The sequence below is a fragment of the Pinus tabuliformis genome, chromosome 6, assembly GCF_031772625.1.
Source record: "Pinus tabuliformis cultivar Carrire ecotype Pingquan chromosome 6, CPIR1, whole genome shotgun sequence".
Classification (NCBI taxonomy): Eukaryota; Viridiplantae; Streptophyta; class Pinopsida; order Pinales; family Pinaceae; genus Pinus; species Pinus tabuliformis.
The window spans coordinates 1987425253-1987443590 of NC_142292.1; positions in this window are offsets into that span (position 1 = coordinate 1987425253).

Below are 18338 nucleotides of genomic sequence, written 5' to 3' on the forward strand. Positions count from 1 at the left end.
TAGTGACAACCATTCCTCCATTCTTCTCAATTTGTTCCCTCCACAGATGTTGCAACATAGATCAATACTATTACTAAATCTGGATTGAAATCATAAATACTAATCCTAAAACTAAACAGAAAACAATGGGACCAAAATGTATAATATGAAAGAATGCTTACTTAAATGCTTCACGTTTTATATCAGAAAAGATTGATGGGATTGAAGGGCAACCAGAAGATGTGACATTTGACCTGACAATGAAATGGTCACGCAAAGAAGGGCTTGTCTTCGGGAAGTGATTCTTTGATAGGGCATTGGTTCGAATATTGCTGCTTCCTTGATAATTGAACCATCAATAAAACATAAAACTCTTCTTAAAATGTAAATCATCCCATTATTAAATCATCTCATAGAAAAATCCATTATTAAATGTACTGGGAATATTAACCCATAATCCATTCCTCCTACGTGCAGTTCGAATGGTGTAGTTGCACTTACTCCACTTAGAAATAAAACCCATGGGACATCTATAATTAAACCCTGAAAATTCAAGGTTTCCACCACACATAGGGCAAGCCTCAAGAGGTCAATACATCATCATATCAGTACTAGTTTTAACACCAAAATAAAAGCCTCCAATGTCAGCACTACATTACATTGAATTTTGGCATGAATTTGTATAAAAAAAACTAAACAACACCCACATACAGACTTACCATCTTTGGGAAATGACTTCATCAGAGCCAGAATCATCCTACCTATTTTCCCTTAATATTTACAGTCTAATTTTATCTACATGAACACACTCTTTGAAATACTTGATACTGAAATAAGCTCAACAAGTTCTAGATAAGCCCTACTATTTTGACCATTCTCGCCAAAATCAACTACTTCGTCTTTTAATATGCTTCAAAAAACGTTCATAATTAGTGTCAGTAGGCCTATGATCCACCTTTTGTTATTGTTCTCAGCATTTTCATTAGCTTCTAAGACTCTCCAAAATCCAAACTATAATGTCCTACAACAAATTCAAAAATTAATGTTTACCCATATACAAAAACTATCATTCCCTTCCAATATCCATAAACAAATGGATTCTCGGGTTTAGGGTTCACTATGAATTCATTCCCATGTCGTCTAACCTACATTTTGAATAATGAAAAAAGACACCAAGAATGTTTCTTCCAACGGTAAGGTTTCAGAAGCAATGCCGACTCACTTGCATTTTGAACATACAAAAAAAGACACCAAGAATGTTTCTTCCAACAGTAAGGTTTCAGAAGCAATTGCCACATCCATCTGGTTTTTTTTTAAAGGTTGCAGTTGACGATACCTTCGTGGTGAGTACCAAGCCATCAAGGATGTGGCAGTTGTAGCTGACAACACCTTCGTGGCAGGTTTTTATGCTTCAAGGGCATGGCTTTAGACAAGTCTATCAACATGTTGAGGGAACCTTTGACACATTTTCACTTCGGATTGTCGAATTTTAGGAAGTGGGAGGTCATCCTCAAACCATTATGAAATAGAATGCAACGCATCCTCACCACAATGTATAGCCAATGTTAGAGATAATGGAGAATATCTTAGAATAGTGAATTAGTTCACGATACCTAAGGATAGGAATTAGTTTCTATTTCTTAGGGTATGGTTCTAACTTCCCTAAAACATGATTGCTATATAATATGTGATGTACATTGAGTATGTATAGCGTTCTGCAAAGCCAGACTCTCTTGGTTTAGACTCTCTTTCATAGAGTTAACCAGTGACTGTGTTTTTTATCAATTCAAACATCACTTTTTAACATAGTATCAGAGCTATAGGGCTGAGAAAACCTGTATGCTGAGTGAAGAATTTTCTTGAAGTGACTGAGGTGAAATAGTCGCGTGGTTTGGGGGAAAAATCGGAGTGATCCCATTGTGAGACTTGCACATGTTTTTTATTTGCCGACAATCGCGAATCTGTGTTGTATAATTGCGCTGATCGTCGCGAATCCGTGGTGCTAAATTGCACCGACTGTGCAAAAAAAAGAAAGGGGGGCTGCGTCTTGGTGGTGGCTGCCGAGAGAGGGCTACATGAAGGCTGTGTAACATTTGACTAGAGGAAGGCCGTGGTAATCCACCATGGCAGTGTGGAGGAAGGTCGTGGTAACAAATCACTGGACTGCCGTGGTGAGAGTGCGCAGTGTGGTGGAGACTTGCCCAAAGGCCGCGTGGAGAGGAAACACAGACTGTAAGGGATCAGCCAGTGCTAGAGGCTGTTGAAACTACCAGAAATCGGACTCACGGAGTTCAGCGATTTCTGTCTCTGACATAGATTTGGGGTAAACCTAACACATTTTTTTCCTCTCAAGTTTTTGTTTTTGTTCTTTTTTGTTTTTTGTTTTTTGTTTTTGTTTTTGTTTTTTTGTTTTTGTTTTTTGTTTTTTGTTTTTTGTTTTTTGTTTTTTGTTTTTTGTTTTTTGTTTTTTGTTTTTTGTTTTTTGTTTTTGGTTTTTGTTTTTTGTTTTTTGTTTTTTGTTTTTTTTTGTTTTTTGTTTTTGTTTGTTTGTTTGTTTTTTGTTTTTTTTTTTTTTTTTGCTTTCTTTTTTCTTTTTGTTTTTTGTTTTTTGTTTTGTTTTTCTTTTTTTAAATCGTTAAGATGAATAATCAACTGATTGAAGCAAACTTGAATGATCATAACAAACTCGATGGCTCCAATTATGCGAATTGAAAATTCAAGATGCAGACTCTGCTAGAAGTGTAGAGTGCTTGGACGATTACAAATGGGGATGAGCAGAAGCCGGCAGCTGGATCAACATCAATCCCAGATTGGGAGAAGTGAGAAGGTAAAGCAAGGACGCTGCTAAAGATGTGAGTGAAATACTGCATCACACCGCATATCAGAGTATTTAAATCAACAAGCGAATTCTAGGGAATTTTGAAGGATTTGTATGAGATCGGGAATACAAATCGTCTTTTGTTCCTAAAAAGCAAGATCTTATCCCTGAAGATGGAGGAGAATGAAATAGTTGTTGCCTTCATAGCAAGGATCAAAGATCTGAAGAAAAAATGGCAAACATTGGTGATATAGTTGTAGATACAGATCTAGTAACCATTACCATGAATGGTGTGACCGATGACTACCAATATGTTTATCACTGGGATAAATGCAAGGGAGAAGATCCCAAAGTTTGAAGAATTGACAGGAATATTGATGCAAGAAGAAGAAATAAGATCGACTCTGAAGCCCCAGAGTGCCTATCTTGCATTGATGGCGAAAAAGAACTTCTTCAAAGGAAAAGGAAATCCAAAACAACAAAACGAATGAAACTCACAGAAAATACCAAATCATACTCAAGGTATGCATCCAAATAGAAATAACTTTGAAATTAAATGTTTTTATTGTGTAAAACTTGGTCATATAGCTGAGTGCATGAAGAATAAATATCATGAACAACAACAAAAGAAGAAAGGACATGCAGGTCATCTCGCAAATGATAATCATGCGCAGAACTTCAGATTGTTCATGGTAGACTTCAATGAGAATGTTGATGCAGACATCTAGTATGTAGATTCGGGAGCATCAACACATATGACGAGGAATAAGAAATGGTTCGAAGATTTTAAAGAAATCAACGATGGAGCACAAATCTACCTAGGTGATGATAAAAGTCATCAGATCAAAGGGTGTGGGAAAATTTCTGTCATTTTACCTAATGGTACTGTAAGACAAATTCATAATGTCATGTATGTGCCCAGTGTAACAAAGAACTTAATTTCTGTATCTATGATTACAATCAAGATCTCCAAGTTGAATTTTTTAAATCGAACTGTTATATTAAAAATCTATTATATGGCATGAATACTATTGCTATAGGAATTCAAACAGGAGGTCTGTACAAATTGGATGTAAGACCAGTGCCAGTTTGAGCTTTGACAGTAGTGAGTTTGACTACATAAGAGCTGTGGTATCAGATCTAGTCATATAAACTATAATGATTTGTTGTTACTTCAGAAAAAGGAAATGGTAATAGATATTCCTATGTTAAAACAAGTGCATAATGATTGTGATGCTTGTACATTAGGAAAGATGCATAGAGAGGAATTCCCTGTTCGATTAAAGAAGAAACAGAGAGACATACTTGAATTAGTGCACACAGATTTGTGGACCCATGCAAACAAAGTCATTAGGAGGTGCATTGTATTTTTCATTGTTTATTGATGATTTCACAAAGTTTTCTTGGGTATATTTATTGAGTAAGAAAAGTCACACATTTGAATACTTTAAGCAGTTCAAAAACATGATTTAAAAGCAAACAGGGAAGCATATAAAAATTCTCCGCTCCGATCAAGGGGGAGAATACATGAAGGATGAGCTTATCAAGTATTGTAAACACCATTAGATATTACTGCAATTCATAGTACCCCATACTCCTTAGCAAAATGGAGTAACGGAAAGAAAGAATAGAACATTGGTGGAATGTGCTAGGACCATGTTTTAAGGTAAGGATCTTTCGAATGGTTTTTGGGCTGAAGCATTGAATACTGCAATTTATTTGAAAAATAGGAGTCCTACAAAGAGTCTTGAGTTTAAAGCTCCTTATGAAGCAATATATGGATTTAAACCTACAGTAAAACATTTAAGAGTGTTTGGGTCTAAAGCATTTTCCCATATTCCGAAGGAAGATAGAAGAAAACTAGATTCAAAATCCACCAAATGTACCCTTATAGGGTATTGTTCGCAATATAAAGCTTATAGATTATTTAATCCCTCTACTCATAAGATTTTCGTTAGTAGAGATGTCATATTCCATGAGCATGATCATGAAGAATCTGATAAGCGCAATGAGGAATGGGATATTCTCTTCTTGGTGGAAGAAGGAAGTGATGAATCAGGTGACGGAAATGAGTAGCAGCAGATGCAACAAAAGCAGCAGTAGGAAGGAAAAGAAGAGAATTCAGATGCAGCAGTCAAGCCAAGTCCAGCAAAGGAAACTCAGAATAGGTCAGAAGCTACACCAATGCTTAGGAGATCAGGTAGGTAGACTTAATTTCCTGCTAGATATAGGGAAAATGCTTTTATAACTAGTATGATGAATGTTGTTGAACCTTCTAGTTATAAGGAAGCAAATGAATGTAGTGAATGGAAAATAGCTATGGAACAGGAATATGAATCTATAATCAGGAACAACACTTGGGATCTGGTTGAACTTCCTAAAGGGAAACAAACCATAGGTTGTAAATGGTTGTATAAACCCAAGTTTAACGCAGATGGAACCATAGATAAACTAAAAGTTAGATTGGTAGAAAAGGGGTATTCACAAAAAGAAGGCATTGATTATGAAGAAACCTTTGCCCTTGTAGCTAAACTAAATACCATCAGAAAATTAATTGTTGTAGCTGCTAAGAAACATTAGATGATTCACCAACTAGATGTAAAGTCTGCATTTTTAAATGGAGAATTAAAAGAGGAGGTTTATTTAGAGCAACCTGAGGGGTTTTTCCAGAAAGGGAAATAACATTTAGTCTGTAGATTAAAGAAAGCTCTATATGGACTAAAGCAAGTACCCAGATCCTAGTATGAAAATATTGATTCATTTTTTCTGCAACTTGGCTACAACAGAAGTAAAAACGACCCTAATTTGCATACCATGAAAGATGAATAGGGACGCATAGTGTTGATTTCTTTGTATGTAGATGATTTGATTATTAGAGGTAATGCTGTTGCTCTAATCAGGTAAATCAAGAAACAAATGTCACAGGTGTTCAAAATGAAAGACCTTGGTCAATTAAGATACTGTTTGGGTCTTGAGATTTGGAGAGATCCAGGACAAACTTTTCTGTCCCAGGGTAAGTATGTCAAAGGTCTACCGGAAAGATTTAGGATGGATTAGTGTAAGGTTGTAGTAGTACCATTACAACAAAACATTAAACTTCAGAGTGAGGATGGCTCTAAAGAGGCAGATGCAACACTTTACAGATAGTTGGTTGGGAGCTTAATCTATCTGACCACTACTAGACCAGATTTGGCTTATGCAGTTAGTGTTTTAAGTCAATACATGTCCAAGCCACTTGAGAGTCATTGGAATGCAGCGAAATGTGTATTAAGGTATCTACAAGGTACTGTAGATTATGGTATTATTTATACTGATTCCTCTGATGTCAGATCGCCAGGATTTACAGATTCAGATTGGTTTGGAAATGTAGAAGACCGCAGATCCATAACAGGCTATGCATTCAACATTAGATCTGGGGTGATTACATGGAGCAACAAGAAACAAAACACAATTTCCTTGTCTTCAACAGAAGCAGAGTATCAAGCTATGCGTGCGGCAACGTATGAGGTAGTTTGGTTGCAGATACTTCTCCAGGATGTTGGGGAAGAATAGAACGATGCAACAACAATCAGATGTGACAATCAGAGTTCAATCAAACTTGATGATAATGCGGCGTTTCACAAAAACACTAAACACATTGATACACAATTCCACTTTGTTAGGGAGAAAGTGAAATCAAAAGAAATCCATCTGGTATATTGTAATACATGTGATAATGTTGCAGACATTTTCACTAAGCCTCTTGGCAAAATTAAGTTTGAAATGTTTAGGGGGATGTTAGGCATATTTGTGAACCCCTTCTCTATTAAGGGGGAGTGTTAGAGATAATGGAGAATATCTTAGAATAGTGAATTGGTTCACGGTACCTCAGGATAGGAATTAGTTTCTATTTCTTAGGGTATGGTTCTAACTTCCCTAAAACCATGATTGCTATATAATGTGTGATGTACATTGAGTATGTAGAGTGTTCTGTAGAGCCAGACTCTCCTAGTTCAGACTTTCTTTCATAGAGTTGACCAGTGGTTGTCTTTTTAATCAATTCAAACATCACTTTTTAACAGCCAATCCAATCACCGTAAGAGAACTCTCGTTTTTTGTATTTTTTTGGCTTATTGCATGGAATCGATATAATATAATTGACTAGAAAAATTAATGTGAACAAAATAATAGTAACTCACAGAATTTTATATTAGCGCCTCCTTAGTAAAGAAATGCAAATGTCTTGGACTGCTGACCTTGTCTCGATTGCAGGTTGCTCAAAACCATTAACGTGGCTAACTAGCCTTGTGTTTCCGTTATGGTTTTCCGTCTCGCTATCATACACCAAAACACACTATCGACTTTGCACATTAGATGGCATGGATACATGGAGGATTCAACACCGATGGCTATCAACATAAGAATCGATGAGCTTCCTACGAATGACCATCACATAGATATCCATGGAGCATCTGACCTTGGACCATCCCTAAAAACGCATTCTCTTTCATTTCAAATTCGAAAATCCTGCCTATTCGAAATTTGAAAGTCATCCATAATCCCTTCCCATGAAAATTTTATTGTGATTGTTGAGAGCCAAGATGGGAAAAGGCAGCAGACAAAGGAGACAAAATAATATCAACCCATCATCCTGATTTGACCTTTGTAATGACAAAGATGAAATGAATATATTTCATTGCACAGATGATTTTAAGGCCTGTTTCTTATACAAGGTAGCAGAAATGGAACTACAAATTCATATTCTTTAAGAGGATTTTCTTACACAAGGTAGCAGAAATGGACTAACAGATTCATATTCTTACATAGATTCATATTCTTTAAGAGGCTTTTCTTACACAAGGTAGCAGAAATGGAATAACATATTCATAATCTTTAATATGCCTCAACAAAGAGTCGAAGATAGATAATCATCAATTCATACAAGAAGTTAAAATTAGGGAACAATGGAGTGACCATTTGATGGAAATTGGTAAGGAATTACAACAACTGGTGGCAAAGAGAGACGAGGAATACAATGCTGAGATTTATAAAGATGGGCAACAATTGCAGGAAGCCAAGGAGAGATCCACAAGAGAAATTTTTTAAAAAGAGCAGGGCAATGTTTTTTGATAAAAAAACTCTAGAAACTAGTTTTTTGTAGTTGAAAAATAAAATTAAGGTAATATCTTGCTAATTTGAGGCCACATGTAAAGCTGGGGAACTGGAAAATGATGAACGGAGTCACTCACTCATTCCGATGGGTGAGGGGCTCGACTGTTAGGGAGAGGAACTTGAGTTGCTCGACCACCGGGCCGCCATCACCGGCAGGATGCGTAAGCATGCTCGCTACCACATTGCTTGAGATATTGGCAATTGATGGGGGGTGGGAGGCACCAGAAATGAAATAGATATAGAATCCAATGCCAAAACTGCTAGCAATTACACTCGCCACTACTGAAAAGAGAATTCTTGGAGGAGCAAATGCAGCGTGCCGAGTAGTCCAATGATGGAATTTCCACAAAAAACTCTATTCTCTCCTTTGGTGTTGCTAGCTATGAAACAAGATATACGACTAATCCCCATTGGTCGGAGCTAGGCCAATCGAATGATGTTTGTCAAATGATTTTCACTACTCATTCGACCCTCACTCTGACTCACATCATGTCCCCTTTCAAGCCAGCAGCCCCAACATATGGCAAAGGAAACCAAGGAACTGAACAACCAAGAAAAGGGAGGAGGAAAGAGGCCCTGGTGAACCATCGCAATAAGTGAACAGGTGTAAGTTTTGTTGCTACCTTAGATGCTGCTTGCTTAGCTGCTGGTTAAACAAGGTGCGAAGCCGCCAGAGAAGAAATAGGAGGGGCAAGGTCAATTGAATCTGCAACAAAGAAAGCTGATAGCTGTCGACATTTCTTACAGATTGCAGCAACACGAAAAGAGACTAAGGACATCGTTGAAATTAGAATAATTGCAGAGAAAGCATGGAAGATGGATAAAGGAGAACCTTTTGTCTTTATCAGGCAGAACATGTAAGAATTTCTGCATTGAACCATAGGGTTTTATTGAAAAGATTGAGTTGGAATTTCAATTGAATGAATCCCAGGGGAGGACAGGGGAATTATTTGAAAATTTTGAGGATGAAAAACATTTGTGGATTCCAAAAAACAAAAATTTCAAGGCAATTTTGAAGAGTTGCGAACGAAGAATTATTCGAAGGGTAGTGAAGGCAGATTGCTACAAAGAAAGGAAAAATTATTGTCAAGAATGCCCTCTTTGAAATAAATGAGGGAATCTATTTCAAAAGCTGATATAAATAGCTAATCAGGATTGGATAACTTGTATTTCTGTGTTTATATGGCTATGAATTAAAGGATTCTAAAATTTCTTCCCAAATTTGGATTCAAGCAAATGTAAATGCCAGTTTTTCTACTTACAAAAATAATGCCGCCTTCTATGAATATGGTCGAAGTTGTTCTTCCTCTAATTTGGTTTTTAATAAGTCAAAATAAGCATGAAATTCATGAATGTCTTTTCTAAGTAGGCACTTAAACAAAGAAATTCACCACTCAAGGGTTAGTGAATGCAAACAATGAAAAATAGGTTTATGTGATGTTTATGTTTCTGCCGGTTTTTTTTTATATGTTATTATAATCTGTAAATGGTTTTTTTTTTTTTTATGTTATTATAATATGTAAATGGTTTTTTTTTATGTTATTATAATATGTAAATGGTTTATTTCTGTTTTATTTATTTATTTTTCTTACAACTATTATTATTGTTATTCCAGGTTTATTTCTATTTCTATTTTTTCTTTTTTTTCAACAGCTATGGATTATAGTTATTCCCAAGCCACTCCTTGTTGGAGGGGGAATATCAATGTGTGAATAAATGTTGGAAGATTAAATCAGTGCATAGGCTCAAGTTGGAATATTAAATATTAGAATATTTGCAAATTATTATTTTAATGTTTATCTCCATGTCAGTTTTTTAACCACAAATAGTAAATTAGACTAAGGAACTTCTGTTTTTTTCATCTCCAAGCATAAAAACATTTACAAAGTAAAAATTTGTGTTTTTAACTATTTAGTGTCGTGTGTCTGTGTTTTTAAAGATTTATACTCACGTAGGAAATTAAATACGACAACTATAATGACATGCAACTATGCAAGAGAGCAAGTGAATGAATATAATAATTCTAATTACTCTTCAATTAATTAACAAAAGAAATATTTTCCAATTTAGAGGTAGTTTTCAAGTTTATAAAACTAACTCTATGTGTGTTTAAAATATTAAGGTTAACACATTTCTACAATATTGGTATTTTCTATAGTTTATGCTCTTAGTTACTGGAATGAATTTTAGATATCTTACGCTCAAAATTTTGATTAGTTATAATGAAAAAAAAAAAATGTAATATGTAATTTTATTTTAATGTGTTCAATTTTTTTTTCAGTTTAATTTAAATCAATATTTTCACATATTTTATATATTATATTATTAATTTTAATTAAATAAAATAGGTGATATATATATATATATATATATATATATATATATATATATATATATATATATATATATATATATATATATATATATATTATATTTTACCGTTTTATAAACACATAATTTATAACCTATATGCACCATTATTCATTTATATTTTTGAACAACTCATATACTTATTCAATTAGCATACATTATAACCATTTGACATGTATATAAACTTACAATATTTTACCATTTTATAAACACATAATTTATAACCTATATGAATCATTATTCACATATAATTTTGAACAACTCATATACATATTCAATTAGCATATATTATAACCATCTAACATGTATGAAATTTTTTTAAGTGAAGATGAGAAAAAAACACTATATAGTAATTTAAATACTCATTTCACAAAATCCAAAATGTATCCACAGACAATCATTCTAGCTATTATTTCCCCACTTGGGGAACTAAACCAACAACTTAAGTTCATAATTTTACCAATAGCTATTAGTATACCAAACTCTCTCTCAAAATGGATGTAAAACCCAAAACTAAAATAAACGACGAGTTGACAAAGATGACAATTATTACATTATCATAGAATTTTTTCTTGAATGATCTCGATCACTTGATCATCATTCAATTAGGGAGTCCATTGAAGTCAGTTGATGGAGCTCATTGTCATTCTTCAAATAGAAGTCAAAGTTTGCAAATTTCTTGGCTAGAATGGAGACCTTCCTAAGTCTTTCAAACTTTTCCATTAATTTTGCCATGTAGATGGCCATTTCATAATAAGAGTCTACCTTGTCAGTAATAACTTTTCCCATGAGAATTTATCATAAATTACTTTGATCATAATATATGTAATGCACCTTCACTAAAATACTATCATTAATCTAGCTAAATCTACTCATAACTTGAAGGAATTCACATGAATAAGAAGCACACTTAATTTGAACATTAAAATTAATGAATTATCTTTAACTCATAAACAACAATATGTTATAACTTAAGAAAAGTCTTTTGGTAGAAATCACATAGGAGAAATTTGTGACGGACGAGTTTCGAACCAAGTGTGGTTCATCATCAAGACCGGATGAAGAGGAAGACCAAGGTAATGGCTTAAATAGAGAGCAATGTGGAGACCATAAAATTTCTTTTATGTGATTTCTACCGAAAGACTGTTCTTAATTCATTATAGATCACAATAACCTATCAAAAAAATATTATAAAATTAAAATTTTAATATTAATAAATATAAAATCATTTGATAGGAAATTGATATATATTGATCCATTAACCCACAACCTTAAAGAAATTATTATTATTATTATTATTATTATTATAATTGTTTATTATATCTAATAGATATAAAATCATTGAAATCATTCAGAAAACTATAATAATAATAATAAATATAATTTTAATTATAGACATTTTCTTTGCGGGCTTGTGGTGAGCAGACAATGTTCACCCAGCCAATAGGACATTGTTCACCCTAGCCAAGCCAATAGGACACCTCTATTTTCGTACTCCTTCATATAATTATAAAGTGCCAATTGCTCAATTATAAAACACCACCTGGATTGTGTCTGAACCCACTCATTACATATATGCGGCCCCATAAATTCACAGACTCACACCTTCATTTTCCTCGACCTTGCTCCTATCAAAATATGACACGTGATCTCATATCACTTGGCCTTTCCTCTCTTTGATGACTTCGCCTTTCAATTTGGGGTTTCGATCTGTGGTTATTCGCCTTTAGGTTTTGGGGTTTGGATCTATGGTTTTTGGAAGATTTCAAAGTAGCTGAGTTGACTCTGATGTCACCACCGATGAGGGAAATCAGGGAAAACAATTGAATGGTAGTCATAACTAAAGATTTGGATTCATGTTGCTATGCAAATTAATTTTATTTTTATCGATTGAAGCAGAATGTTGGGGAACGGGTATGGAGGATGCCTGAAACTAAAAATGGGGCTTAGTATGAGCTATTGTAACTGTAATACCAAGTTTCCTTGGAAATAGACTGACATAATGAACTTCAACCCCCTCTTCCTAAATATGCAAAGCAAATGTGTTGGAATACGATACTTCAGTAAATAAAAGTGTATGTGTGTATAAACTTACAAACAGATTAAGTTGGTTCTTTTACCATATCAATGCGATAAAACTTTAAGCGTTTCTAAGCAAACTTTCCTCATTCCCATGGATGGAATACATTGCCTTTCAATTCTTAAAATAGTTGAGTTGTCTGAATTCATTGATAGTTTCTTCAATGTTTCTTCTTTGATCATGTCTCTCACGGGCGTTGGTGTCATCAATTACTCTGCTTGTCTTAAATTATAGGTATACTAGCCGTTTTGGCCCGCCAATCAGCTACATCACTACGAAAATATAATGTCATTCAAAAGTATAGAAATGTAATATTGATGTCACTAATTCCAAAAAAAACCATACTATTATGAACTGTTGGAAGGCCAGTGCACTTATTCAAACCAATGCCTTGATCACAAATCGAGAAGGCAGAGTTATACAAAAGTCCATCCCTTTCTAGAATAAATCCACCTTTATCTCTCAATCCAGAGTCCTTGTAAACTCCCCTCTTCCATATAGTTTTAGCTGCAACAGGAACATTTCGAGAGGTAAATTATTATCTATCATTACCATTAGAGTCATAATTTTTTTACGATCATCCACAGATTGCAATATCAAAGTATATAGCTTAATATATACCTATGTCATCAATGAATCTGCAGTGTCCTCATCTATGGTTCGTTTAGTCCAAGTAACTTCATGCCTTGAAAGGTGATTAGTTGTTATCTCATATCTCTTAGTAGATTGTGCCTTCTGATTATTAATACTATTGTTTAACCTGTTGGAAATATTAATCCCAACCACCGTGTTGAACACCATGACGACAACCATACTTTTCAGAAGTATTTTTGTAGGTTGCGTCTCTATTTGAAGATGGAAGTACTGAAGCCAGAACAGAAGTACCTCATGAACCATTCCAAAACGCAACAAAGAATTTAAGGCATTTAATGTATACTAGTAATAGATATGGGAAAGCATTCATCCCGCGACTATCACCCACACTCCACAAACACCTGTGCAATTCTGAGCACACTCAACAACAACAATATATTAATTATTTGCTCTGTCATACATTAATGTAAAAATTGTATGTTGAGATAAAGAATCATGTAAAAGTCATTTTCTACAAGTAAGAAAGTAAGAGAGAAAGAGAACAAGGGTCTTTGAGGAGAAAATCGTGGAGCGAATTTTGGTGGGCGCGTGAAAACAACAATTATTGTGTGTTATTCTGCGCGAAGTGAAAATCTCTATAAACCTTGTTATTACTTGGTGAATGAGCCGCAATCTCATATGAATGTATCTTTCATGAATTAGAAGTTAATCTTAAGTTTTTATTGTTGCTCCAAGCTTACTCTATTTTACTCTGAATTTTTGTTGCCGTGAGTGAATACTGTGTTTTTTAAGTCTTTGTATAGCTGCATGAAACAACGTCGCGAAAGTCACTCCTCTGCCTCTCCGTGTAAAAAAAAATTCAACATGGTATCAAAGCGGGTTAAACTCTATCAGTGTAAAAACAAGTGTTTTTACTAACAATTAAAATTGTTTTGAGGGCAGATTGGTTTTAGCATATTTACCAACAGGTAGAAAGTTTTTTTTTCACTCAGAAATGGCAACATAAAGCACAAGCTTGACTAATCCTCAGATACCTCAGTTCAATGGAAAAAATTATGATTATTGTGCTATTACAATGAAGGCCCTGTTTTCTTCTCAAGAAATTTTGGATTTGGTGGATGTAGAAATTTTGAATAATAAACACTTATTCACAGATATTATCCTGATTATACACTATTGCGGAATACATGCACAATACATAATCTCCTCTACGTTGATCATCAATTTAGCAGCATCAAAAACAATGAAACATCAATCGCATGCACACATTAACACAGTATGTAACCTGGGAAAGCTTACAGCTGAAAACCCCACACTATCTGTATATTAATGATTGAGAACATGTAACAATACATAGTACAATACTCCTCTCAAGTATCCAGCACTATCTCCACCTGTTACACACAAAACTAGCTCAGATCCGAACAAGTCACAGGTTCAAATATTCTCCACTGCTTTGCCTGCCTCTATTGCAAAATACCAAGTGAAAATTACCTGATCACAGGCTATTTCACTGGGCATATACTGCGCAATCCTCATGGGCATACTCAATCCATTGATTGTGCAAGATCTCATGCACAACTATAGTCACAACTTATAGCAATCTCAACCTCTAACACCTTTCTCCACTAAACTGTCCATGCATTGAGTTAACTGATGTATTCTTTAGTTGCTTTATGAGTTAATAATTAGTGAATTAATTAACAATTAATTCACATCACTCATCACTAGTGTATTTGCAGTTAAACTAAATACAACTAGTTCAACCAAGTCAAACTAAACAAAATTCCATCAACTCCTCAATCAACTCCACCAAACTCAACCACATGAGTTCTAACTGAAGTCCACCATGCAATAGCTCAACTGACCCACAAGAAAAGCATATTTCCTTTTGACAGCTGCATGTGCCACATTTGTAGCTCAAACTGAAATGCTCCAAGAGGATAAGATAGTGTTTATAGTCCAAATATTATTATGAGCTAATAATATTCGACTATTCTATTTTTAGCCTGGCAGTCTAAAAATAGAAACTGCCTATATGTCTAAAAATAGACATAGTCTAAAAATAGACTTTGTGCCAAAAATAGCCTGCGGGCGCACTTAGTGAAGGCGACTTCATTCCACTAAGCTCCATCATCTTGTTGCATTATCAACACTCCCTCTCAACAAGATATGGATTATTAGCAAGCCCTATCCTGCCTCGGTGGTATTCGAATTTGCTCCTGGTGAGCCTCTTCATCAAGATATCAACATCATGATCCTCCGTTGGAATGTATGAAAGTAACATGATTCTCCGCTGCACAAAATCTCTGATATGATGGTACCTGATGTCAATGTGCTTGGATCTATCATGAAATACTAGATTAGCTGAGAGTTTAATGCAACTCTGGTTATCACAATAAATCACTATAGGCTCCAAGTATGAACCGAACAACCTGTTAGTGTCGGTCTTGAGCCCTCCATCGGTGATCAACAGCTCTTTGCATATGCATATGTAGGTGTCTCATCAGCATCAATTTTGCATCCCACTAGGCATGCCATAACACTGAATGGAGGAGCTGGTCTTTGTTCCCTTCTTGGCTTTGCTGATCAGGTCATACAACAATGTAATTGAGTCATGCTTGTTCTTATTTTTTGTCTTGAGATCCCATGGTCTTAGGTCTAGGGTTTTGAGTCCAAATCATTTCAAGGTAATGAGTCATGGTCAGTAAGTGCCCAGCAAGCCAGAAGGAATTTTGTACATATGTTTCATTATCATTTTCTTCAGCTACAGCTCACCTTATGCCTTGGATTTAAAAACCCTGTTTTTAAATCCAAGGTCATGATGAATTTGTAAAAATAAAGAAATTTTCAAAAATTTGTAAAAGTGCCGGCAACAACCCTGGTTCCTTCACTACAGTCCATCAGGCGGTCAACCTGCAAAAAGAACGGAGTCAAACGCATCCAAAGAGCTTATTTCAGGACAAAAAGACTCTAAACAGTGTTAAAGAGAAAAGCAAGTTCAAAACATTAGAAAGTGGGTTCTAAAGTTAATTTTTTTTTTTTTAAATGAACCTATAAAAGCTATTTTCCCTCTCTAGTCACTCTTATTGTGCAAATGAAAGTCAAAAATTCGTGTTAGAGGCAAGAGGAGGCAATTCGGGCAAGTTTCTGCAAATTACAAGGGTTAAACTGGTGCGCGACCAAACCACAGGTGTGCGCGACCACCTGGGTGGGCGCGACCAAACGGAGGCCAATGTACAGTGTTAAATAACACGGGCGCGATCAAACGGAGGAGCGCGACCATTCTCAGAGCGTGCGCGACCAAAAACTCTGTCTGCCGTAAAACTCACTCAAACGCCAAAATCACCCTCAAATTCTCTCAAATTGTTAAGGTATGCCTATTTCGCATGTTTGTTGATGGTGTTAGGGTTGCAAAAGAAGATTATGGCCATGGTTATATGCAAGAAATCCATAAAAAGATAGGTTAAATGATAGTTGTTTTTTGCAAGCAATATGTGTGACAGTTTGTTATTTTTCAAGGCAATTTTTCCTTTATCCCTCCATTTATTTTCCCATACAAATTACATGTGTTAACATGTCAAACTTATTGATCTCATTTGCAAGTCAATTATACAAATCCTACCCCTAAATCATTTGCAAACCCTAGTCCTTTCAAACCCAATAAACCCTACCTTTTCCCCATGTATAATGATCAAACCCTAAGCACTAGTAACACAGCAAAATGCCTATGTAAATGTACAGCAAAAGAATGAAAAGAAACATTATAAAAAACAAATAAAAAGTGATGACAAGGCATGCACTCAAAAAATTGTAAAAACAGTGAAATTTGCCATTTTGCATAGCTTCAGAAAAAACAAAGGAAAAGGGTCATCTCGTGTATATGTCAAAGACTTCAAAGCTCAATAAGGTCATGACAAAATTTCATTTGCATAGACATCAAAGAAATTAGACTTGCTGTGGTTAGGGTTTGCAGTAACATGGTATCTTTTTCCCCTCCTCAAAACTCTGTTTTTTCCCCTACCTAATTCCCTATGTAAACCCTAATTCAATTGCTTGTCCCTTCAGTTAAACTCCCCAGGCAATTGAATATCCCTCCCTATGATCAAATCACACAGTGAAACCCTAATTACTCATGGCAAATGAAAAATAACGCTGCCTCTGTTTTAAATGAATTGCTGATACAAAAATTGATTGGCAGCAGACTTTGTTGATGGGTTCCATTATCCCCCCTAAACCTAATCCCTAATATCCTCTATTTTCCCTCATTCCTATGATACAATCCCCTCTCCCTTCCACTGTAAAATGATCACAACAACCCCTTCCCTTCCTCTTACAATCAGAAACCCTAAATCCCTGTTTCCCAAAGCATCAAATGGTCATTTTGAAATTATGAAAAACAGAGTATACTCCTCAATGACATTCAAAACAAATTGAAATGAGCTGCCTGTTACTTGTATATAGATGATGCTGCCTTATCCCCCTATGCTTATGACATCCTCCCCTCCATCATGATAATTTTCATTGTCCTTTCCCTTGGTGATCATAACACATTTTCCCTAATAAAGTATTGATTTGCAAATGATGAAAGATAGAATGACATGTTTAACATTGTGTGATTGTTTCCTTCAAAATTCCCTGTTGTTTATATATATTTTTTTCCCTTTCCTTATGTAAATTCCCCCCCCTAACATGTCCCTCATGAATTTTCCCCTTGAGAACAGCATACTTCACAGCATTTTGCAGGCAGGGCAGCAGTCATCTTGACGTATTTATTCCACCTTGCTCAATAACACCATGTCAACCACTGAGACTAATGAGCAAGGTGATGACCGATCTTCATCCACTGAGATTGAGACACAGCAGAGGCCTCGTAGGGGACGCAAAAGTGGTCACCACAGGAGAGAAGAGCCCACATCATTGGAAAAGTTGCAGGCTTGCCCATTGGCAGTATCTTGCTTTCAGCATATGGCTTGTTTTCAGTTTTGTGAGAGGCTTTCACACATCCAGCATCACAGAGATTTGGCCCGGTTGTTTGTCCTCCATCTCCATGACAAGCAGGTCACCCTTGCAGGGGTGAATTTTGTGTTTTCTCCAGAGGCTATCACAGATGCTACCGGGATACCTAATGTGGGTGAGGTGTGGCCGAAGCGCAAGTGGCTGGACCTAGTATACTATGAGCCATATATCAGGCCTACATATGTGCACCACTTGTCAAGGAACTTTCCTATTAAGTTCCTCCGAGCAGAGTATATAGACATCATGAGACTCATTATGCACTACCTTACATGCGAGGGGAGATTCTCACGAGTACTTTCTTGTCATATCCGCATAATGATGCACTTC